Source organism: Equus asinus, chromosome 15, assembly GCF_041296235.1.
Source record: "Equus asinus isolate D_3611 breed Donkey chromosome 15, EquAss-T2T_v2, whole genome shotgun sequence".
Classification (NCBI taxonomy): domain Eukaryota; kingdom Metazoa; phylum Chordata; class Mammalia; order Perissodactyla; family Equidae; genus Equus; species Equus asinus.
This window is the reverse complement of record NC_091804.1, coordinates 4,054,856-4,080,490: the sequence shown is the minus strand read 5'-3', so window position 1 is coordinate 4,080,490 and position 25,635 is coordinate 4,054,856.

The window sequence follows — 25,635 nt, the reverse complement described above, 5'->3', positions numbered from 1 at the left end:
CGTGGATAAGATAGTCCCTTTTCTGATGGCCTCATTTCCTTAGCCTAAACCAATTTAATCCCTTTCCTCTTCCCCTCCTAAGTTGTTTTTCTCATATCTTATTCCATCTTGTGTTATGATTTTGTAGTTAAAATGACAAGATTATCTTTGTTTTTGGTGTTTTCCTTCCCTTTGTCTTTAATGCTATACTTGAGTATTTGCTATCCTGTTCTGATTCTGTCTACCTATTTATCTCCTTACTCTATGCTTTGTAACCCCTTTCTCCCTTTTTTTTCAGGTATGAGGGCCTTCTTGAGGATTTCTTGTGGGGGGGTGGTCTCATGGCTACAAACTCCCTTAGCTTATGTTTGTCTGAGAAAGTTTTTATTTCTCTATCATATCTGAAGGATATTTTCTCTGGATAGAGTATTCTTGGTTGAAAGTTTTTGTCCTTCAAAGATTTGAATATATCATTCCAGTCTCTCCTAGCCTGTAAAGTTTCTTCGGAGAAATCCGCTGAAAGACTGATAGGGGTTTCTTTGTAGTTTATTTTCTTCTGCCTTGCTGCCCTTAGTATTCTTTCTTTGTCATCCACTTTTGCCAGTTTCACTACTGTATGCCTTGCAGTAGGTCTTTTTACATTGACATATTTAGGAGATCTGATAGCCTCTTCCACATGGATTTCCATCTTCTTCCCTAGGTGTGGGAAGTCTTCTGCTATTATTTCTTTGAACAAGCTTTCTGGTCCATTCTCCTTCTCTTCTCCTTCTTGAATACCTATAATTCTGATGTTGCATTTCCTAATTGAGTTGGCTATTTCTCGGAGACTTTCTCCATTTCTTTTTAGTCTTAGTTCTCTGTCCTCCTCTATCTGGAGCCTTTCAACATGTCTATCTTCGATTTTGCTCATACATTCCTCTGTAATATCCACTTGAACATTCAGGGAATCCATATTTTGTTTTATTTCTTCCATTGTGTCTTTCATCTCTAATGTTTCTGATTGATTCTTCTTTATAGTTTCAATCTCTTTTGTGCAGTAACTTTTGAACTCATTGAATTGTTTCTCTACATCCTCTTTTAATTCGTTGAGTTTTTTGATGATAGCTATTTTGAATTCTTTGTCATTTAGATTACATATTTCTGTGTCCTCAGGACTTATTTCTGAGTACTTGTCATTTTCTCTCTGGTCTGGAGACCTAATATAATGTTTGATATTGCTAGAGGGAGTGGCTCTGTTTTTTCACATTCTAGTGTTATTTGGTCACAGTTACTGCCTATTGCCACTGGGTCGGGGTCAAGAGCAGTGTATTCTGAGCCCTCTGACTTCAGTGGAGATCCCAGGCACAGGAGCCTGGGTGGGTGGGTGGGGGGAGGGGCGCTTCCTCCTGCATGCTTTCAGGTTTTCTTGGTCTGCTCTCGCTATCTGCTTTCTGGTGTGTTGGCTTGATGCAGTCACCCCGGTGAAACCTTTCACCCTGGTAGAGGGGTTCCCTTAGGCTGCAAGGGCCCTTGAATGAATTCCCATGAACGAATGTCCCCTCCCCTGTTCTTTCCCTCTCGGAGGCCTCCCATGGTCCTGGATTGCAGTCTTTAGGGAAGGGAGTGAAGTATTCTCTTACCATTTCCACCTCCTCTGAGGGGACCTGCAGCCTCTCTGCCCTCCATCATATGGCTGCGTGGGTCTCTCGAATGTTTTTTGTGTTCTGTTTTGATGTCCTCTGGTGGAGTATGAATGTCCTTTTCGTTGTATGGTGGAGGGAAGAGATTACCGGGAGAACTTACTCTGCCATGATGCTGACATCACCTTCAATCACACTCAATTTTTATTTCTAAAGTGAAATGTGAATTTTCACACTATAAATAGTCTCATGTGAGTTTGGATTAGGTTTAGCTACTGAAATAGTTTTCATCAAAACTACAAAAAGAGGTTTTGATGTTCAGAGCATTTTACATATCTGAACAGTGAATAAAGGAGTGTGGAGCTGTATAAACAGTCCTATGAAAGCAAGTACTTCCAACTCAAGGAGTAAAGGAAGGCTTTGCAAAGGAGATGGTACTTGAGCAGGGTCTTGAAAGTGTAGTCTTTTGATTAGCAGAAAATGGGGATTAGAGATAAGATAGAGAAAAGAATATTCTAAATAGCGGGAAGAATTTGAGCAAAGGCACAGAGTCATGGAAGTCCCTGGCTTGTCTAGGTAATTATTGGTAATCTCAAGTTACTGGACCACAGGCTCAGAGACGGAATGGCAGAAGATCAAGCTGGAAAAGTAGGTTGGAACTTGGACACCAAGAACTTTGAATACCATTCTCAAGGTTTGAAACTTTACTGTCAGTAGGGAGTGACATGGTCACATCTCTGCTCTTGTTAAATGAAATCTGGACTGGTTGGGTTCTTGCTTTGTGCCAGTGCAGAGGATTGATTTGAGTAGGGGGAGACTGAGGCCGGGAGGCAGTTGCAGTCATGGAGGAGAGGTTTGATGAAAACTGGTGCAAGCCCAGCAATAGGGAGAATGGAGATTTGAGAGCCAAGAATGGGCAGTTTTGAGAGCCAAGTTAGAGTCAATGGGACTTGAGTAATTGAATAGAGGGGTTGGAGGAAAGGGAGATTCAAAGATGGGCTCCTGGTTGAACCTCGAGGAAGGAAAGCAAGACAGTATATGACTGATGAAGATTGAAGGCTCAGGTATCCATCCACCTGGGTTTATACCCCAGCTCCCAGTTCCTACCTCTGAGAAGTCCTGCAAAGAGCTTAACCTTCTCCGCTTCTGCAAATGAAAATAAAAATAGCATCTTCCTGAAAGGAAAATAGTGTAGCTTAAACGAGTTAATCCATATAAATACCAATCACAGGCTGACACATAGGAAACATACCACAAATGCTTGTGATTCTTGTTGATGATTTTGATGATGATAATATTGAGTAAGACAGGGATCCCCAAAAGGTGTTTTAATTCTGGATTGTCTGTAAGATGAATTGTAGTTATAAGGTCATTACAGAAAGTTTCTCATTTTTACCTCTTTGAATATTTAATATCCTTGGTTTCTTCTAAAAAAATTATGGAGAGTAAAACAAAAACTTGTTGACATTCTTCAAAGTGTGATCATAGAGAGATGTTTCCTGGCCTTAAGATAACATATATACTCTACTCCTCTATCTATTATTGGTACTTTAGAAAAGCTATCAATCACCAAAACAGTGCTATTAACTGAAAAAAAAAAAGGTTACTAGAGACGATGGGTGCTATAGGTTGAAGGTGCAATGAAAGAAAAAGAACTGCCCATGGATATAATTTTATCAAGGTGAAATTCAGAAAACTAATCATAGATATTTAAAATGGTATTGATCAATATGAGAAATTTTGGAAGATTATTTGGAATTTCAGTCTAATTGGAGAGCTGACTATCAATTAGGCTTCCACAAAAAGCCCCACATGGCTTGGTCTCTTTAAAATTGTTCAAAAGAATTGCTTAGTCTTCTAAATAAAAAATATATCATTCGACACCCTATCAAGCAGTGTCCAACTCTCTCGAGCTTAAGTCAGATGACTTTTTCAGCTCTCTCCAAAGCAGAGATGCAATTTAGGCCTTGTGAACATCCTTCAGAAAGCATTTGTTGCGGGAAAATGGGGAGAGTTGATATAGATGTTGATCAAGGTGTGTCTGAAGTGGAACTTAAGCAAATTGTTGAAAAACTTCAAAAATCACTGACCATAATTAAGTACTTAAGAAAGAGTTGCGATTGCTGAGACTCTCTAGGTAGAAAATTCAAGTGCAGATTGAGAGACACGAGGGCAAATGTCTCTGTGGCAGTTAAGCTCCATATATATTGAGTTATGTAAACTCATAAACATTTAGAATAAAAAACTAGTGTTATCTATAAAAGACTTTCTCTTATGTACCATGTTGATTGTATAAATTTTTACAAATCTCGCATCATTTTTAGCAAAGTTTTCTGCATTCGGAAGACTTAGTTTCTCCTAAGTGAAGATAATGAAAGCTTTCTGATAAAGAGAACCATTATGACATTGTCTGGAGTTAAAAGATGTTTGAGAAGACAATTTTCTTTTTTATTTTAGGATATAATTCATGAACCTATTTTATAAAGAAGCCAGTGGTGACACTCATGTATTCAAAGTTAACAAATGTGTGTGCCTCCACTTGTCCAAGACTAAGATGAAGAAGTCACCAGTGTAGGGACAATGGATCGCCATGAAACAAAATCATTTTGGGGGATTACTAATACAATACAGTAGTAGGAAAGTATAATACCATGTTATATTTCCATATGGACCCCTGCATTATGGAGGAAATGTATTCTTCAGTGCCTTTAATATCAGAGAGTCATATTAACTCAGACTTGTCTCAGTTATTCCAAATAGGGCAAAACCCAAATGCTTTTGAAGCTATTTGATATAGCAGTTCTTACTAGAAATCCAAAGGCATCATAAGAAAAGCTACATTCAAGAAGCACTGTGAACATTTAACTTTTCACATTCTACACAGATGCATCAATATTAAACTAGAATAGCCATTACAAAGTCAAGTGGTATATCTTTTAATAAGCTATGTCTACCTATGATAAGTTAAGGTAAGATCTGTACCAATGATCCCGTTCATATAAGCAGCACTCTCCTTTCTTTCCCTTCTGTCTTAAAGATCTATGTCAATTTTCTTTTGGTCTCAAATTTGTTTCTTCATTATATTTTGCCTGTATAGATAGAATCCAAAAGAGACGATTAGAGATAACATTATTGAAATTAATATGGAAACACGCACATACCAACCAGGGGAAAAAAATCAACTGACTCTTTTGAAAGCTTCAAGACTATTCATATAATATCTAATTTGAAAATATTACAGGTAACAGGATTAGTGTACTTAGATTTAAAAATAAATCTCTAATCTTAACGAGAAGTCTCAGCAATAAAAAAGAAATATAAAGAAGCCTCAAATAAATGAAGACACGTGTTTTAGGGAAGGCTGGCTAAATTGGTAATGACAACTAATTCTTCTCAAATTACATAATTTTTTTTTTTTGGTGAGAAAGATTGGCCCTGAGCTAACATCTGTTGCTAATCTTCCTCTTTTTACTTGAGGAAAATTGTCACTGAGCTAACATCTGTGCTAATCGTCCTCTATTTTGTATGTGGGATACTACCACAGCATGGCTTTATGAGCCGTATGTAGGTCTGCTCCCAGGATCCAAACCTAAGAACCTCAGGCTGCTGAAGTGGAGCACATGAACTTAAGCACTATGCCACCAGGCTGGCCCCTCAAATTAGATAGTTTATTTAAGTCAATATAAGGTTCATTTTTGAGGACTTTGAGAAAATAGTTCTAAGGTTAACCTGAAAGAGATAAAAAAAAGGGCAGATATTGTCCAGCCAGTGATAGGAGATCCTCTATAAAATGTAAAAGCGTGCTTTAAAGCCAAGCTATGCAAAACAGAGTGGTTAAGGCGGCAAAGTAGATAAGGGTAGCAGAATAGATAGCTACGTGATTGTGATTGTACAGGAAAACATTTGATAAGAGAAGCAGCATAGATCAATAGAGAGTAGATGCATAGTCAATAAACGTCTTGAAAAAGCTGGAAAACTATTTGGGAGGAAAATATAGATTCTCCTTCTCTGCCAAAACTTTATGTAAATTTCTGATGAATTTAGAGTTAAACATAAAAAAGTAATAGTACTTGAAAAAAGTTTTATAAATATTTAATTGATCTCTAGAAGGGGAGACATTTTCTAAGCATAATGAAAAAAAATCACAAAGAAAAAGATCAGTATTTTTCAGCTTATAAACTTTTATCTCTAGGTTTAAAAAATGGCAAAATACTAAAAAGTAAACAAAATATATGAAAAAATAAGACTTCCAAATAAGATAGCTTTAAATTACAAAAAATTCATACGTTAGAATCCCTATAGACACATGGGTAAAGAACAAGAAAAGATAATTTTGCAAAATAAATATAAATGAAAAATAAATATGTGAAAAAGTTCAGTCTCATCTGTAATGAAAGAAATGTCAATTAAAATAGCTATGACTGACTGGGATAGCCCCTTGGCAGAGTGGTTAAGTTCACGTGCTCCACTTCCGTGGTCTGGGGTTTGCATCCTGGGTGCAGACCTACACACCACTCATCAGGCCATGCTGGGGAGGCATCCCACACAGAGCAACTAGGATATACAACTGTGTACCGGGGCTTTGGGGACAAAGGGAAAAAAAAGAGGAAGTTTGGCAACAGATGTTAGCTTAGTGCCAATCTTCCTCACCCAAAAGCATTAAAAAAAACCCAGTTATGAGATACCATTTTGCTTATTAAATTAGAAAAGACTGAAAATTGATGATGCTGTTGAGGATGTGTTGAGGCTGGGGCTTTTATAATGGCTGGTGGGAGCGTGAATTGGTACACCAACCTGGAAATGGACTTGGCAATGTGTACTGAGAGCAGAAAACGTTAATAGCCTTTGACCTGGTAATTCCTCTTCTAGGAAGGCATAGTGAGAAATAATCCAAAATGCAGTCAGAAATAGAGTTGTTCACAGCAATGTTATCATTATTGTTGTCCTATTAGCAAGTGTCATTATTTGGTTCATTAGAAATGCAACATATTATCTTTGTGTTTTACCAAATAATCAAATATTAAAAAAATGAAATTGTAGGGCTGGCCCTGTGGCCTAATGGTTAAATTTGGCATGCTCTGCTTTGGCGGCCTGGGTTCAGCTCCCAGGCACGGACCTACATCACTCATTGGTAGCCATGCTGTAATGGCAACTTCACATACAAAATAGAGGAAGATTTGCACAGACATTAGTTAGTCCAGGGCAAATCTTCCTCAGCAAAAAAAAAAAAAAAAAAAAAGGAGAAAAGAAAAGAAAAGAAATAGTTTGCAAATTTTGGCTTAAGACTTACCAGACATAAAAGGCTGAAAAACTCAGTGAATCAGTGCTGCTTTACAACCTTTCACACAGTGCCAGTTAGCATTTGAAAGTAAGTTTCCATGTGTTCATGCTTCTTTGAATTCAATTCAGTCAGTTAAGAGTAGAAGGTATGTTTAAGTCTAGGCTAAAAGTGATTCTTCTAACCAAAGACAAAGAAATACCCAGGTATCAACTTTATTAAACCATAGGTTTTAAAAAATATTTAATGGTATTTAAAAGTACATAGGATCTCATTGTGATCATTTCTAAGAAGTATTTTACTCTTCTTCCTGTTTTCCCCTTCCTTTGGATTTTCTCTTTAGCCAGAGATGAGAGAAGGTATGAGGGGGCAATAAATACCTCCAATCCTTTCTCCTCCTGCTCCCTCATCTTCCAACTGGGAGCCAGAGGGCACAGGAGCCCCGATAACATGGCTTATAGAGCTCAGCCTCCCAGGGCACAGAGCAGAGCCAGGCAGAGCAGGGGGGAAATGTGCCTGGGGGAGGGCCACACGGAGAATCCCCAGCAGCAAGACGAGGGACAAGGATTGCCTCTTCCCTGTGGATAGACACAGTTACTGTTCCTTTGTGCTCCACTCCACAGGCTCAAGCTATGCTGCTGATCGTTCTCAGCAGAAAGACAATCTTTGTGTCGGGGCCTCTAAACTCCAGGTCTTCCTCTCCTTCCCCCTTAATCTAGATGGAGAATAAAGCCCCGGACAGAACCCAGGTGGCAACTAGCCTTCGGAAAGGAAACTCATGTGTCTTCCACAAAAGGGACCCGCAAATCATTGAGAAGAAAGTGCTAATCCACAGTGCTTCAGGGAATAAGGTCTGACACCCAGCCAAGACACAAAAACTCTGACCTAGTAACTCATTAATGCACGTTAATAAGGATTATATGTTGCTTAAAAATTCTAATCTGGAAAAGCAAATAAGATGAAAATAGTGATCAATATATGCTCCTGTCCCAGAAATAATTGAAAGTTTTATTCAATACGAAGTCACAATAGTACTGGAAAATAAAAAAGGATCAGCAGTAATGAGTGAAAGCTTTTTCCAAACATGACTGCAACAGCTCCCTTCTTATATGCTCTTGTACAATGTGGTCTTAACATTCTTCCTGTCTGGTGGCAATGTGTATATCTCTTTCTGATGCACCTGGATGGGCTTTTGTGACTTAACCAATAGAGACAGAGTAAGGGATGTCATATGATGTCTGAAACTAGATCATAAAAATGCCAGGCACTTCTGCGTTGCTTTCTCTTTTTTTTTTTTTCCCGCTTTATTTCCCAAACCCCCCCTGTACATAGTTGTATATCTTAGTTGCACGTCCTTCTAGTTGTGGGATGTGGGACGCCGCCTCAACGTGGCCTGACGAGCGGTGCCATGTCCGCGCCCAGGATCTGAACCCTGGGCCACCACAGCGGAGCACACAAACTTAACCGCTTGGCCACGGAGCCGGCCCCCTGCTTTGCTCTCTTGATAGAGCTACCAAGTTGTGAGGAACCCAAGCAGCCTGTGGAGAAGTCCCTGTGGAGAGGAACCAAGGCCCCTCACCCACAGCTCTGCTTCAGCTCCCAGCTGACAATCAGTACCAAGTTACCAACTATGAGAATGACCGTCTAAAAGCAGATCCCCCAGGACCTAGTTGGACCTTCCTAGCTGATGCCACATGGAGCAGGGATGACCTGTCCCTCACCAACTGTATGCACATTGCAGATTCCTGAGCAAAATAAAATCATTATTGTTTTAAGCCATCAAGTTTGAAATGTTTTTTTATGCAGCAATAGTAACTGGAACAATGACGAATCCAAATAATGAATGTTTCCCTCCCAGCTTTATTGAGATATAATTGACACATAGCATTGTATAAGTTTAAGGTGTACACATGATGATTTGATACATGTATATCATGTATACACGATACATGTATAAAGGCGGAAGGCAAGTGGAATTGACTGAAAGAAGGAAGCATATCCCAAGGTATTCCTCTGGGGGCCTGCACGGGGCCACCTGAGGTTCGGAACCGGAAGCAGCCAGGGAGATCTGCCGCTCGCTTCTGCAAGATGTTGGGTAGCAGAGCAGAAGGAAGGAAATAATGACAATAATTAAAAATAAAACAGAGAAAACAAAACAAAAAACCCAAGAGAGTGGTTCAATAAAATTAAAAGTTCGTTCATTGAAATATTAATAAAATAGAGTAGTGGTCAAGAAACAAAGAGAAGATCTGTTACAAATGAGAAAGAGAATATAATTATAGATGCGTAGAACATGAGTTCTAAGACAATATTGTGGGCAAATTCATAACAATAAATAAAAAATCATAGATGACATAAATATTTTCTATAAAATAGGTGTAAAGTTGAATGTTTTTCTATCACCATGAACCTCAGTCTTCATAGAAATACAGGGAATAGAGAAACAAGTTTAAAGATGTCAATAAGGAGTGAACAGACAAATGTACCATGTGACCAGTATCTGGACAAATCAAGAGGAGGAAACAGAAAGGGGTGAGGGTGTCCTAAATAAAAGTTGTAGATATATAGCAACCCAGAGGAAGTGCTGGCTCCTTTGGATCCCAATGTGAACAAACCAATTAGAAACTGAAAGTTTTGAAACAAGAGGGGAAATACAATTATGGACTGAATATTAAATGCCAGAGCTGATGCTAGAGTGAGGCAAGCCAGGTGCCTCAGGGTGCAAATTTTAAGGAGGCACCTACTCTCAGGGGTTGACCCTGTGCCTCACATCCCTGAGAGCGATGCTTCCTTAAATTTTACGCCCTCTAGTGCCTTGTTTGCCTCACCTGTTCTCAGCCTTGTCAAATAATGAATGTTTCCCTCCCAGCTTTATTGAGATATAATTGACACATAGCATTGTATAAGTTTAAGGTGTACACATGATGATTTGATACATGTATATATTGCGAAATGAGTACAATAATGTTAGTTAACACATCTATCACATCACAGAAGTCTCTCCCTTATGCAGCCATCCCAATCTCATCCCTGCCTTCAATGGTTTCCTGTGCTTTTCAGACAATGTGCAGTCTATAAACACATTTATCTGTTGACAGCCTCTCTCATTTTGCTTGTTCATTCTGTCTGGTCTCTCTACAAACAAGTATACACAGAGCATTCAGCCATCCATGTTGAAAATATAATTTCAAGATCTTTTTACTTTTTTAACAAAGTATAAGTTTTGGAAAATTAATTTTGAATTGCAAAATCAGTAATGAGAAGAAGTCTTTTTTTGTTTTTCTGTGCACAAAATGAAACATTATGGAGAAGATTAGGTTCACCTTTGTTGCCCTTCCCACAAGCCTGATTCTCTCTCTGTCTCCTGAGGGGTCTCTAGACACATCAATTTGTCACGTGTGCTTTCAGACCTTTCTCTTGGCATGTATATATAACTTGTTACAGTTTAATATAAATATATGCTCACACACATTTGGTCCCTTGTTCTTTTCACTCAGTAGCGTGTCTTAGAGCTCCTTCTTTCTGAGTGCTGCATGACCAAAACCAAAAATAAAGTCAAAAGATAATCTGGGGAAGAAATAAGGATTTTTTCAGGTGTGTTAATGGGGACATTGTGGTTATGTAACGTGTCCATATTTTTTAGAGACGTGTATTACGGCATGGAGGGTGAAATGACATGCCTGGAATTTGCTTTAAAATACTTCAACAAGAGGGGCTGGCCCTGTGGCCGAGTGGTTAAGTTCGTGCGCTCTGCTGCAGGCGGCCTGGTGTTTCGTTGGTTCGAATCCTGGGCGCAGACATGGCACTGCTCATTAAACCATGCTGAGGCGGCGTCCCACATGCCACAACTAGAAGGACCCACAACGAAGAATATACAACTATGAACCAGGGGGCTTTGGGGAGAAAAAGGAAAAAATAAAATCTTTAAAAAAAAATACTTCAACAAGAAAAACTGGTTATGAAAAAGGACAGATGAAGTAAATGTGGCAACGTCTAGGTTACTGTGGAAACTAGATAATGTCTACATGGAAGTTTGTTGTATATTCTTCTGTCGAATGCTTGAAAATATTTGTAACAAACTTTCTTTTTAAACTGGATAACAGCAGTTGCCATGGCAACATAAATAATGGCCTCACCCAAATGGATGTATTTGCTGACCAAGTCTGACCAGGAGATAACATGACATTTCCTCTGTTAGTACAACTTATATTTTTAATCATCCTCATCACGATGAGCCAAGGCATACACTTTGATGTGAAAATTCCTTTTTCAGGCCAGTATATGATTGAAGCATCTGTGTGGGCAGGCAGTGAGGGCAAAGGTGGAGGGAGGATTATTGGAAAAGCTCGCGCCAGGAGAGGAGACCAAGCTTGAAGTTGGACGGAATCACTGAGCTTCTGCAGGCCTGCATGCTTGCTGTGGCCTGAAGCACCCCTGCTCCCTGGAGCTTTCCCCTGGGACTTCTGCAATGCCAGCCCCAGATAGCATGGGGTCCCATAAGCAGCAGAGTTATTTTCAAGAAATCCCAGTGCCCAGCCAAGGACATCAGAATCTCTGGGGTGGGACCAAGGCATCTGTATTTTTTAAAGTCCTCTAGTTAATCTGATGTGCAGCCAAGCTAGTCTGCTCTACATATTAACACTGTTGTCTTCCAGACCCTGGTTGCATATTCAAACCACCTTTGAAAAATTACCCAACATTCTAGGCCCATGCCCAGAGATTCTGATGTCATTGTTGTGAGGTGGGTCGGCCCAGGAGTTGGTAGCTTTAAAAAGCCCTCCGAAGTGATTCTAACCAGCAACCGAGGTTGGGGACCACTGTTCTAATGCTAAAGAGAGCAGCTAACAACTGAGGCCAGAACCCATCTCCCCACACTCTGCCCAATAAGTGGCAGAAATAGCTCAACAAACCCTCCTCCGAGCAGCCAGCTCTCTCCTCATTTTCTGCCTCAGGAGTACTCTGGGAGAGGAGAGTGATCCTTGGGGAAGGGAAGGGTTAGCAAGGTCAGGTTATCTTCTTCCTCCCTACAGTGGAGTGGAAATGCTCCCTGCCCCCAGGCCAAGCAAACAGGGAGGCTTCCTAGGACTCTGGCAGAGATGGGGGCCTGCAAGAAGGGAGAACGACAGGCAGTTCCTAGCGGAGTGGCTCTCCCGTGTCAGGAAAATTTGGCAGGAAGTGCTGCTGCTGGATGTGACCCACATCTACCCAAGTGCCCAATGAGAGCTGGTCCCTAGAGCCTGCCTCACTGAGTGCCTCAGGACCAGGTACTTCCAGCCAGGGGAGCAATGACACCGGGGAGGGAGAAGGCCCGCTGAGATACAGTTCTCTCTTCTTTCTTCATCCCAATACGCTTACCCACACAGACCCCCATACTCCATACAGCCGAAGTCCCTGCTGAAGCCCACTGGGGACAGGAAGGAATGAGGTTTCAATAGAGTTCTATGGACTGAATTTCATAACCAAAAGCAACTGGGGAAGTTTTTTTAAATTGAGCTATAATTGACATATAACATTGTGTAAGTTTATGGTGTACGACGTGTTGATTAGATACGTTTATATATTACAACATGATCGCCACCATAGCATTAGCTAACACCTCCATCATATCACATATCTTTTTTTTTTTTGGTGACGTTTAAGATCTAGTTTCTTAGCAACTTTGAAGTATTATAATACAGTATTATTGACTATCATCATAATGTTGTGCATTAGGTCTCCAGAACTTATTCATCTTATAACTGGAAGTTTGTACCCTTTGACCAACATCTTCGTAATTCCCCCACCCTACAGCTCCTGGTAACCACCATTCTGCTCTCTGTTTCTGTGAATTCAGCTTTTTTAGATTTCACATATAAGTAAAATCATACAGTATTTGTCTTTCTCCGTCTGACTTAACTCACTTAGCGTAATGCCCCCAAAGTCTATCCAAGGTTGTTGCAAATGACAGAATTTCCTTCTTTCTCATGGCTGAATAATATTCCACTGTGTACATATACTGCATCTTCATTATCCATTCATCCATTGATGGACACTTAGGTTGTTCCCGTATCTTGGCTGTTGTGAATAATGCTGCAATGAACATAGGAGTGCAGATATCTTTTCCATATCCTATTGTCATTTCTTTTGGATATATACCCAGAGTGGGATTGCTGGATCATACGGTAGTTTTATTTTTAATTTTTTGAAGAACTTCCATACTGTTTTCCATAGTGGCTGAACTGAGGAAGTTATGTGATGGACCTAAGATGTTAAGGACCAGAACAAAGGCATGGATGTAGCCCAGTTGGAAGCAGAGGCTGGAGAAAAATAAAACAATTTCTGTCCATGACGTACTGAGTAGGGACTACTTGATACATCAGTTATCCATGCATCATGTCCCTCCACCAGATTCTAAGGTCCTTCAGCGCAGGGAATGAGCCTAATGCTTTTGAAGCAACCGGAAGCCAGCTCTGTCCTGGACATAGAGCAGGGGCTTCGTGAGCACATGATGCTTGAGGAGGAATTCTCCACGAGGGTCCTGCTCCCCTTTCTGGATAATATCTACATTCTTCTTAGTCTATTGATGGCACAGATTTTTTTTGTTTGTTTTAAACTAGGGATTTCTCATCTCTGGGGTGGGGAAGGTTACCACAAAATAAATATATCTCTCAGCTAAGTGATTTATAGCACTTGAGCAATAAGGCATTGGCAGCAACAACAACAAAAAGTGAGCTATTTTAGAAGGTTATGTTTGTCTCTGAGGCTGGACATCTGTAAGTCCACAGATGTTCCTTGTCCCCAGACTTAGGTGCTCTTTGGCAGCCAGTGATAACGCTTAGGACCTGTGGACATCAGGTGTTTTGTATTGACCCGTGAAGTATGAGCAGCCCTGGAAGTCTTTATTAATCTCTTCAGTCAACCAACCTTTCTCCACTTAGAATACTGAAAGGATTCAACATGGAAAAGTCTTTATTATTGAGTATATATATTGCAATGACATACCTTGAAATCATTATGCTGAGGAATTAATTAGGTAAAACTTTGCAGGGCAGTTTATTGCTGCAACTCTCCCATATCAACCTTTGTTCTGAGAATCTTGGAAGTTCCTTGGGAACCGCATGGAGGGACTTCCACACTTTGGCCTCCTTAAGTCAAGAGGAGAAACAAGTGTGCTGTTTTCAGTGTTGAAATGAGTGCTGATTCAAACATTTACCCTTGTATTTACACTGATGATCTAATGAACAATCTGAAAATGTGGCCGGAGGGAGGAGGGTTGCCAGGAATGATAAGTGTATAATAAAGCAGTTTAATGTGCAGAAAACTGCTTCTAAGATACACTAGCTGGTGCTTAGTGAGGAAAACGATTGCTCTTAAGGTTAATCATGCTTCCTTCTTTTTTTACAAAAATATTTATCTTTATGGTATATTTCCCAATAGTCTTTTTTCATATTTATATTTTACCAGGATATAAATCAATATACATACAATTTTGCATTTCTTTCTTCATTTAATAGATAGCATAAATGCCTTCATGTTATTAGTCTTGATACTCATAATTCTAATGGCTGAAAAACATTTCGTTCGGTAATTTATAATAATTTATTTAAATATAAACTAATGTAAGAATTTGGGTTTGCTTCTAATTTTATTATTATAAAAATGCCATTTTTACTATAATAAAAATGTATTTTTATGATATGCATTTTTATTATTTTGAATTATTTAAGGGTAGATTCCCAGAAGTGGAGCTTTTGGGCACAATGTTTGAAGTCTTTTTAATTCTTGATAAAACTGCCAAATTTCTTTCCAAAGTGGTTATATCAATGTACAATTCTACTGTCTACAGCTTCTTTATGGTCTTGTGAAAGTCTCCTTTTATTTATTAAGAGAAAGGTGGAAGCCACTTGTCTGATGATATGCGTGATACCTCCCTGAAGATGCCCCAAAATAAAAATGTAATTCATACAAACTTGTAGAGAGAAGAAAAGGTAAAGAAATACGGTATTGGTCTATCACAGCAGTGTGTTGTGTTCGTGTGTGTGTGTGGTGGACAGTGTGCAGAATAGGGACTTAATGTACCTAACAAATGATTAAGCTTTTCCCTGAAAAATAGGCTAAGCTGACCAGATGGTGAGTGGGTGAAATCACTTCCCCACCATTGTGTGCAAGATTTCCAACTCTTTGTCACCCACTCTGTAAAGTCAATGGGGATGCTTGCTTGCAAACCACAGGAGGCAAAACCTCATTTCCGCCCTAATTCCTCATCACTTGCTCAGTACCTATTCATTTAGACTTTTGTTTTTAATACGTGTATTTTCCCTTGGTAATACCATAATGTCCCTTTTTTCTTTTTGGTCTCTCTCTTTGCCGTAATCATGATGAACACAATGTAATGGATGGAGTATTCCTTCGTTTGAGTCTCTCTTTTATTCTTTTAATTCTAAACTGCTGCTCTTCCTAAAGGAGGACTGTGTTACAAAAGAATGGAATTTTCCGGACAATGTTTAGTACATAATAGTTTTAAGAGGCTTCACGTTTGCAAGAGACAAATTAAGCAGCCTCCTCTAATATGTAGACAACATCCGTTACACAAAGTCACCATTAATGATAACACCGGGATCTCCTTTGTGGCTGATTTTCGTCCAGCTGCACCTCCCCATAAAAGGCGCCAGCAAAGAGGGCTACACATTTATCTGTCAGTTCAGAATGACTTTGGAAAATGGCACATAAACCCAAAGCAGATCTTTGTTAACCTTTGAAATCAGAGCCTCCATAAATCACCACAAAGGACAGCTTATAACCTCCTCACAGCCAACTCACCATCTCCATTTGGTGTTTTATAAGATGCTACAAATTTCAGATTGGTAATACAGAAGAAAGCCACATACCAAGAAACTGAGCCTTATGGCACCCCCTATAAAGGGACCAACATCCCCATTGATCTGTCAGTTACAAGTTCTCACTCCAAAGCTTTATTCAGAAAATATTCCCATTGGTACCAACAGGTCTGTTACCAAATAATAAAAACCCTACAAAATCCTTGATAGGGCTAGTTAGCTACGACTAATAGTTTGATCTGATGAATTGCCATTATTTGCTCTGATATTAAGTATTAATATTCTTAAATGAAAGTCATCCAGAAGACTAGTAGAAGGGCTCTACTTTCTTTACAAGACTGGGCTGTATAAACCCTTCTCTAATGTGGTTGCGCAATATACTCAGGTATACTTTCTTTTCTGAGTTTCTCTATGGATATATACCTTATAGTGTAACGTGTCAATTTACTCATCTAATACCTACTTGAGTACCTGCTGTTTCAGGCTTGGTGTTAGATGCCAGGGATACACTGGGGAACAACATCAAGACCCTCCCTCAAGTAGTTTTACCCACCAGAGGGAGAGAGAAACAACAAAAGACTAAAATGACTAAAAGAAAACCAGAGTGATTGAGAGGTGGCACTTTAAATGTAGTGTTCAGAGAAGGCCTCTGTGTGTACAGAATTGGAAATGAAGCAAGGGAAGGAGTAGTGTGAATATGCGGGAAAAGAACATTCCAGGCAGAGGGAACAGCAGTTGCCTAAGTCTCAAACTTGGCAAGCACAAGAAACAGTATGGAAGCCTGTATGGCTGGATGCAAGAGGGAAGGTAGATGAAAGCAAGGTTGTGAAAGTGGGCAGGAATCAGTTCTTGGAGCGGCTTGAAGGCCACAGGAAGGAGTAGGATTTTATACTGTGTGAAGGAATGCCTCAGGAGGCTTTAAAGCAGTGGAGTGTTGTAGTCTGGTTTGTATTCACTTCAATTCAATACCGACTTCAACCAAATGCATAAATCTTACACCAGCTGAAAGAGCTCTTTGAGGCTTCAAGAAATCATTATGTAACTCAGTTTCCCTACTGAAAAGGTTGCCTTAAGATGCAGTTTCAACCTGGGCTTATGAATTTCCAGGGGCTCACGGATGGCTTTCAGAGAATCCACAGAACGCTTATGGAATGTGTACGTTTATGCATGCATGTAAGAAGAGTCCACACCTCATGAAGGCTGAGGGTCACTGGTCTACAGCGACCCTGAATTCAGTTCCAGCTGCACTATTCTGTGCTCCTCTAGGACCTAAATATACATGACAGTCTTCTGTTAGAATTTTTTAAAAAAAAATGTGGGACTTAATTGTTCATTGACTCATTTTCTTTCTTCATCATTAATCAGGGGTATATTTTTAAGTCTCTTTGACCCATCTGGTAGATTGCATTAAATGCTTCATCCATTTTTGCATCTGTGTCCTTTGCCATATAACTTTGCAGTGTGGAGTATACCTCCACACACCTTGACTCTGGCTAAATAACTTGCTTTGCCCAATGGGATGTTGGTAGATGAGACACAAGCAAAAGCTTGGACAGCGCTTGTGAACTCTTGCTCTTTTGCTTCTACCAACATCATGAGAGGGATGTGCCTGGACTAACCTGCCAGTCCCAGGAGGAGAATGAGAGTTCTGTGGAGCAGAACTGAGTCACCCTAACCAAACTCAGGCTAGATTGGTCTATGCCCAGACATGCAGATTTGTGAACTAAGTGTGTGCTTATTGTTGCATGCTGCTGAGACTTTTTGAGAAGGTTTAGTATGCAGCAATAGTTAACTGATAGGCCATATTGTTACCATACTTGGAGGACTCTTTTTAAAAATACCAAATTGAAGATCCTGAAAGTTATGTTCATTTGTACCTATTTTGGGCCCTGCTTCAAAACTGAATTCCCAATTTCAAATTTCATAACTCTGTTAATCAAGCCTGGTTGTTTACATTTCCTTATTGGCACCCACTCCAGCTTTCCCTTCAAAAACTGGCACAGCTGCTCAGAGGCCAAGTGCTAGAGGGTTCCACTAGTGGCAGAAGGGTGAAGTTTGCAGCCCTAATCTTATAATGCTGTGACACAGCCTGACAGTGGTATATGCCACAGCATCCTAGCTTGATATGGGAATGCTAATGAAGGATACAAATCCTCGTTCAAAGCAGGGTGTAAGCTGTAGAACCTTGCTAAATGGCTGTAATTAATGTAAACTGCAGCATACCAGCTGAACCTTGGGATACGCTTAATTGCCCAGGGTGGCTTAATCTTCAATCCTGCCAGGATTACTGGCTTTGGTGAACTCAGTGGAGAGTTGAAAGCAAATTTGGTTAAATGATAGTAGAGTTTAGAATATGCATAACAGAAGAATCATAAATAACTGCTACTCAAATGTAAACTACGGCCAAGCCTAAACCTGCTCTTTGTCTAGCCAAGGACTGGCTCCTTGAAGAAAGGGGGAGCACTAGAATCTCTTGATTTAGGCTTTTATTAAACTATAATATGAGTCACGAGGAGAACAACGGGTTCTATTTAAACATGTAGACATCTATTGTAATAACATGACCAAAGCAACATCACCGTCGTGTTGAAGCTACGCCTCCCCGCGTGAGCCATCTATGGTGGAGGGGGCGAGGGTTCTGCTGTCCATGAGCTTCACCAACCCCAAATCGCTCAAATCCCACTTTTCTTCCAAGTAAATGGAAACAAAGCAGACTTGGTTCTTAATCAGCTCACGCATTTTTTGTTTGAAAAAATTGTTCTTGGAAAGATGATAGAGGTAGATGGTAAAATTTCTTTGAGATGGTAGGAAAATAGTGAAAATTAAGCCTTCCTCATTTGTCCTTTATCCTTAATCCCTCAGTTCACCTGAGGTGAGTGGGGTGTCTTATTCTTTGTGATACAGATAGAATTATCCAAAATTCATTGAAAAATTGCATATTTCTCTCCATTATTTGGTCTTTGAGATTTTGTGAGTGCTAACATAAAGACTTAGAGATTATTTTCTCAATATTGTTATCAGGACAATTGCCGAGCTTCAACTCCACAGACTCAGTTCAAGTACAAAATAATTTGAGCATCTTTGACATATATGGACAGCTGAAAAAAGGTTTTTAAAATATAGGTAACTCTATGAATAGATAAAAACACGTACTGTGGAAGAAATTATTCTAAACTCTTCATGTCTACTGGCTTCTGTGGAAGACTGTTATTTGTCTACAAGAAACCTCTTCTTTCTTTCTTTCTTTTTTAAAATTTATTTTTAGTTTCTTTCCACATGGGTTGTGTGCCCCAGTTCCGTGCACTCTCTGTATGGGGAAAACCCTTCCTAGGAGGCTTGGCTCACTCCATGAAGGACTGAAAGGTGATGGGGGAGTGGTCTCTGTCTGGAGTGATTCCTGGCCCCTCTTGGCTGGGGCCACTCTCAGCTGCAGCTGCCCCATCCCCAGCTGGGGCCCAGGCTACCCAGCTGAGCTTCTGTCTGTTTCCCTACCCAACCCTGCTGGTATGTGAGCCAGGCTCAGGGGTTCTGACACTGAGACTTCTGTGACCAGGCCCTCCCCATGGATCAAACCCCATTCCCTGTCATTCCCCAGAGGTCCTCAACAGCTGACCAAGCCCCTGAACCCAAGAGACCCTAACACCTAGTGGGCTATACCCACCCACTCACCTCCCCCACACACATGCACAGCTTCTACTTCCTCCCTGCCAGCTCTGAAGGCTAGGACCATCATGGTGATGCAACTACACTCAGAGACCCAGGGATGCTTTGGGACAACAGTTTGGCCTCAACCCTTAGCTGAACTCAGACCAGTCCCTGGCAGGGAACCAAGGGGAGTCCTTCCTGAACACAAGGCAGGAGGGACTCCAGTCTGTTGAGCCCCTGGCTACATCCAATACCTATGCAGCTCATCAAATCCCCCCAACAACTTGGCAAAGTTGAATAGCAGATGTCTGGCCAATGAGGAAACTGAGGCTCCGGCAGGTTAAGGAATCTGAACCACACAGCTGGAAATTTGAGCAGCTTGGATTAAAACATCAGACCTGGCCCCAATCCTGGATTCTTCCTACTAGAGCAGACCACTGCCTTTGGGATACCCCACAACCCCAAGCCCTGCTTGTCTCCCTCTGCCCTCAGTGTGCAGGAACCCAGGGGAGCGTCTGGGGTCCAGTGCTCAGATCCAGGGCCAGCCTTGCCTAACAGGCCTGAGGGAGGAGGTGGCCAGACCCCTGACTAGCAGGTGGAGCAGCCTCAGAAGCAGTCAAGGCCCGGCTGCTGGCCGGGGACCCTGCTGGGTGATCCCCCACAGTCTGCGTGGCTGAGCGGCCCCCCTCTAGCCCCCTCCTGCTAGCACATTCCTGGCTGCACGGCCCCTCCCTTGCTGGCCCAGCCAGTGTCTGAATCTCCGTCTTTATAACAGAAGCTTAATTTTATTTAGGACAGACTTGTGATCTGCTAAAAGGCTACATTTCCCAATTTCCTAGCTGAGTGTGTCCATGTGACTAGGTTTTGGCCAATGAGTTGAAAGTAGAAGGGTCGCGTGAACATCTTTCTTTGTTCCTTACTTCGCCAGCTAGCCTGGAGCATGAATATGATCACTAGGCCTCCCACCACCACCTTGGATCATGAGGACAAGGATCATTATAGGGATGGTAGAACAGAACTTCAGAGAGCCTGGGTTCCTGAGGAATCTGTGGGCTACCCTACTGTTCCTGGACTGTCTGCCTCTAGGTTTATTTTGCGAGAGAGAAAAATAAATTTCTCTCTGATATAAGCTACTGTCATTTGGAATTTTCTGTCACTCCCAGATGAAACTAATCTTTACTGCTATGCTTCCATATTGCTTCTGAGACTCCGAAGCAGCAGCAGCAGCAGCAGCAGCAGCAAATAATCTCATGGCACCTCTTTCAGCCCCTGGCAAATGTGGGCTTGGCACAGTGTCAGAGAACACTACTCCTGCAGAGCCTATACTTGCACGCAGTGACACCGAGCATGACTTTCAAATGGTGGTATAGGAAAATTCCTTTTTCTTTTTGGCTACTTGGTAAATATGTCCCTGTTTTGGCCCTGCCATTACCATTGGAGGTATTTATGAGCCCCAGTGCTTTTATAATAGCTTTTTCATTCTCCTGTTTTCAAATTAGTTCTTCTTTTAAGACCTCATTCCTATTTAGGATGTGGACTACTGGATCTGCCACTTCTAGCAGCCCCAGGAGCTGGGCAAGGACACATTCCAGAGTTTGGTCCTTTTTTTATTTCTCATCCTTTCTTTCTCCCTTGGTCCCTCTCTCCATCCCCCCACCCTGCCTGTCTCTCTCTCTCTTCCTTCCTTCCTTTCCTTCCTTCCTTTCTTTCTATCTATTGAACTATTACTAATGCATAGTGCTTAATCTTAAGCATACAGCTCCATGAATTTTTACATAGGTAAACACCTATATATAACTACCACTCAGTTCCAGATAGGGAACATTTCCATTACCCTAGAAGATTCTCTTAGGCCCCCTTCCAGTCCATACTGGATTCTCACCAGAGGTAGCCACTACTCTGACTTCTATCATCATAGATTACTCTTTGCTTGTTTCTGAACTTCATATAAATGGGAACATACAATATGTATTCTTTTGTATCTGGCTTCTTTTACTCAACATAATGATTTTGAGATTCATCCATGTTGTTACTTACATCCAGTAGTATGTTCTTTTTTATTGCTGTGTAGTATTCCATAGTATGAATATATCATAATTTGTCTAGCCATTCTCTTGTTGATAGATATTTGAGGTTTTTTTTGCTAGTATTTGGCTATCAGGAACAAAGTTGCTATGAACATGCTAGCACATGTATCTTAGTGGATAGAAGCACTCATTTATACCTATAAGTAGAATTACTGGGTCATAGGATAAGAGTAATAGTTTAATAAACACTGCTAAACAGTTTTCCAAAGTGGACTTAACAACTGCTACTCCTGCCAGCTGTGTATGAGAGTCTAGATGCTCCATCTCCTTAAATCCTCGGGTTTTTTGGGAAATACTCTTAAATTTCTACACCCTCCCCTCCCCTTAAATATACATTCAAAATATATGCACACACACAAGACCCATAAAGACCACATGAGTATGGGTAAAAAATACAGAAAAGTTTTATGCATTTTTATTTTAAATAGTTATTCAAAATAGATAGCAAGTACTTTTGGTAGTCACTAGCTGAGATACTTCTGGTAGTTAACTAACAACACCATAGTGTTCTTTTCTTCCCAGGATTCAACCAAAGTTCACCAATTCAGCCTAGAGTCTTCCTGTCTATTGTATGAGAATGTCTTGGAGCTCTCTGGTCAATACATGCAGGGCATTCATGCTCTGGTCACCTCCTCTGCTCCAAACACGTACCAGCAACAGTGAAATATAAAAAGCAGAAACCAAAATGATATAGCCAAGCCCAAAATTTTCAGCACTATATATAAAAGATAAAGAGAGAGAGAGAAAGCAATTATGGCTAAGAGTTAACATTGTTGATTCTAATTGGTAGGATTATGAATGTTCATTCTATTATTCTTTCAACTTCTCTATAAATGTGAAAGTTTTCCTAATAAAAGATGTGGAAAAATGAGTCAAATCCTCAAAAATAACTAATAATGAAACAAGCATAAATACAATGAGAGTTGGTGAATATGGTAAAGAATTGATTGGAAACTTTGAAAATAAAAATATAGTCATAATAAAAAATCTAGTAAAGAGAAGAAAAATAAGTGAATTGGAAGCTAAAATTAAGGAATTCACCCAGATGTAGAAGAGAGGTAGAAAGAGATTTTAAAATAATTATGAATATGTGAAATGCATATATGTGAAAAAGCAGTTGAGATATATGTAAATGACAGACTGTATGACTCCAGCAGTCATATAATATGAAATGCAGAAGAAGAGAATGGTCATGGCAGAGAAGCTACATTTGGAGGGATGATAGCTTAAAATTTCCTAAGATAAAGAAAAGTCAAGTGTCTTCAAGTCAAAAGGTCACTTTCAAGTACCAAAGAGGATAAATAAAAATAAGTCCACATCTAGACCCACCATAATGAGACTGAAGAAGAGCAAGGATAAACCAACGATCCTAATATGCTCTGAGGTTCTGGACTCCAGGGTGATAGAGATGTTCTAGATCTTCGTTAGAGAGGTTGTTATATGATGTAGACATTCATCAGAACTTAAATTGTACACTTAAGATCTATGTATTTCACCGTGTGTAGTTTACCTTGCTTTAAAAAAGATGTGGAGGGCAGGGTTGAGGGGATCCCTTGGTTATCACTCAGGGTTATGACTAGACTGACAGCAGAATTCTTATAGCTATAACAGATGTCAAAGGTGGTAGAGCAATATCTTCAAGGTGCTGAGGGGAAAATAACTATTTACCTATCTTTCAAGAGTGAAGACAACATAAAAATATTTTTAGTTATAGAAAATTATTTTCAGATTCTCTCTAACATTTTAAAAAGTATACTTGCGTGAGTAAAAAAAAAAAAAATTGAAACCACAGGAGATCATGGGCTATAAGAAATAAAAGTGAGTATTTACTGTCCATTAGTAAAATATATTGGTAGAATTAATTATCTATTGATTATAAAACTAAAAAAACCCCACCCAACTCTTTTGGGGTGTAAGAAAGATAAAACCCAAATTCTAAATAATAATATGAGGAAGGGAATGTTGACTAGAATTCAATGGGTAAAGTATGCTAAAGTCATTTTTGTGGTCTATAGGAAGTGAGAAATATTGAATAACTGTTAGAAAAAATGTACAGTTAATTGTGCATGGTAATATCTGAAGGGCTACCATTAAAAGAATAAAGCTTCCAAATGAGCAAAGGGTCAAAAGAGGGAATATGTAAATTTTATCAATACAGCATAAGCCAGAAAAAAAGAACAAAAAGAGGCAAAGGGAAAGGATGGTAAGCATAAAATATAAGGTGGTAGGTATCAGTCCAAATATTTTAGTAATCACAATATGTAAGTAGGGATGAAGAAGGAAAAAGACTTACCATGTAATTATTTACCAAAAGAAAGCTGGTATAGCAATAATGTCAAAAAATAAAATTTAAAGTGAGAAACATAAATGATGATAAAAGTGACAATCTATAATAACGATATAAAAATCAGGAACTGTATGTTCCTAACAACATGGCATTGAAAAAGATAAAGCAAAAACTGACAGAATTACGAAGAGAAATTGACAACCAGACATTTTGGTAGAGATTTCTGATTTTCACGTCATATCTAGGAAGACCCTCCCATCTGCACAGTTATAAAAAATCCATGCTTTTTCTGAACGCCCTTACCTTATCCAGGTGCATTGGGCTGAAGCCTTGCCCATGCCAACCTCACCAAGGATTGCTCAGATTCCCTAGAGGAAGGAAAGTGCTTCATTCCCACCCTGCACCTGCAGTTGTGCCATGGTTGTTCTTGCTTACTGGTGTTGGCTCTTTACCATGGGGCCTCCAGCTTGTGTCTGCATGGGATTGAGCAGTGTGGACGAGTCACCTGTCCTTTGCATCACTTTGGAATGGCCTTTCCCACTAGCTTCCTTTTCCTCATGTCAGAATACCCTCCAAGGAGTCACAGCATTTTTTCCTCCACTATGCCCATCCAACCAACCACTACCTCAGACCCATTCTGTGGGTTAAAGATTTCATTTTAGATGTTTTCATAGTTAATCCTTTTTTCCCCATGTTTTAAAAATGTTTGATGGCAAATTTACTATAGTTGGTCCTCGATTTTTTTGGTTTGTCAATGGTTTTATGAAAGTGTTGGAGACTTTGTTCTAACCAGGATGGCCCTGTATCTGTAAATCCATGGTGAAGGGTCCTGTTGACTAATAACATTTTCATTTTCTCAAGGTGAGTGGGGACAAGGAAGATGTGTGTGAGTGTGCAGAGCTGTGTATAACCGTCTCTCCTAACTATACTCCTGTCTATACTCTGGCTATCCAGTGACAACTCATGGCTCCTCTTCTCTCTCATTACTCTATGTTTTGAATACGGCAAAAGCACATGTAGCAAACTGCCTGAAGTGGTACTTATTTGTGTGAAATGTAATCTTATTTGAAAAATTTGGGACTTTACTTTCTTAATAGAAATAAGCACCTATTTTTTCTTAAATAGAAAATATTACCTACCTCATAAATCAAAGGGGATGATTTACCAAAAGGGATATTCAGTGAACATTCTCTCCTGCTATCCCTTTCCCCAGCTTTCATGTTCTCCTCCTCACAAGGGATCACTATCAGTGTCTTATGTGGATGTTTTATGTAAATTCAAACAAATACTATTATATATTTCCTATATGGTAGCATACTGGAGTACTTCAACTTGCATTTTTACACTTCATCATCTGTCTTACAGATTTTTTCACATTAGTTCAAAGGGAGCCTCCTTGTTCTTTTTTTTTTAAAGGAGTATAATATTCCATTTTAAGGATCTGCCATCATTCACCTAATCAGCGTCCTGTTGGTGGGCACTCTGCTGCCGAGAACAACCTCACTTGTGTGTCGCATTTAGAAGAGGGGTGATGATATCTGCTGGATTAATGTCTAGAGTTGAGTGGAACTAATGGGCCAGAGGACATGATTCACTGGTGATTTGATAAGTATTATCTGTGTGAAATATTAGGTTCTCTGCCTTTAGTGGATTAGGGAGTTTGTTGCGCACAGAATAGTTCTCAGAATACAAATTTCAAAAATTATTGCGTTAAAATTTGCAATGGACTTGCCGGGCAAGAACCTGATGGCTGTTTTTCAGGACAAGTGGCTCAGTCAGTGCACCCTCTCTTCCGTGTGGAGCTGATGCTGATGAGGTGTCTCCCATGGAGACACCTGGGGGACCTCAGGCTCATTCTGCCTTCTCCTCCCCTGTGAAGCTTGTGTTAATGGCAGTATGGCTCTGGTTTACCTTGGCCGGAAAA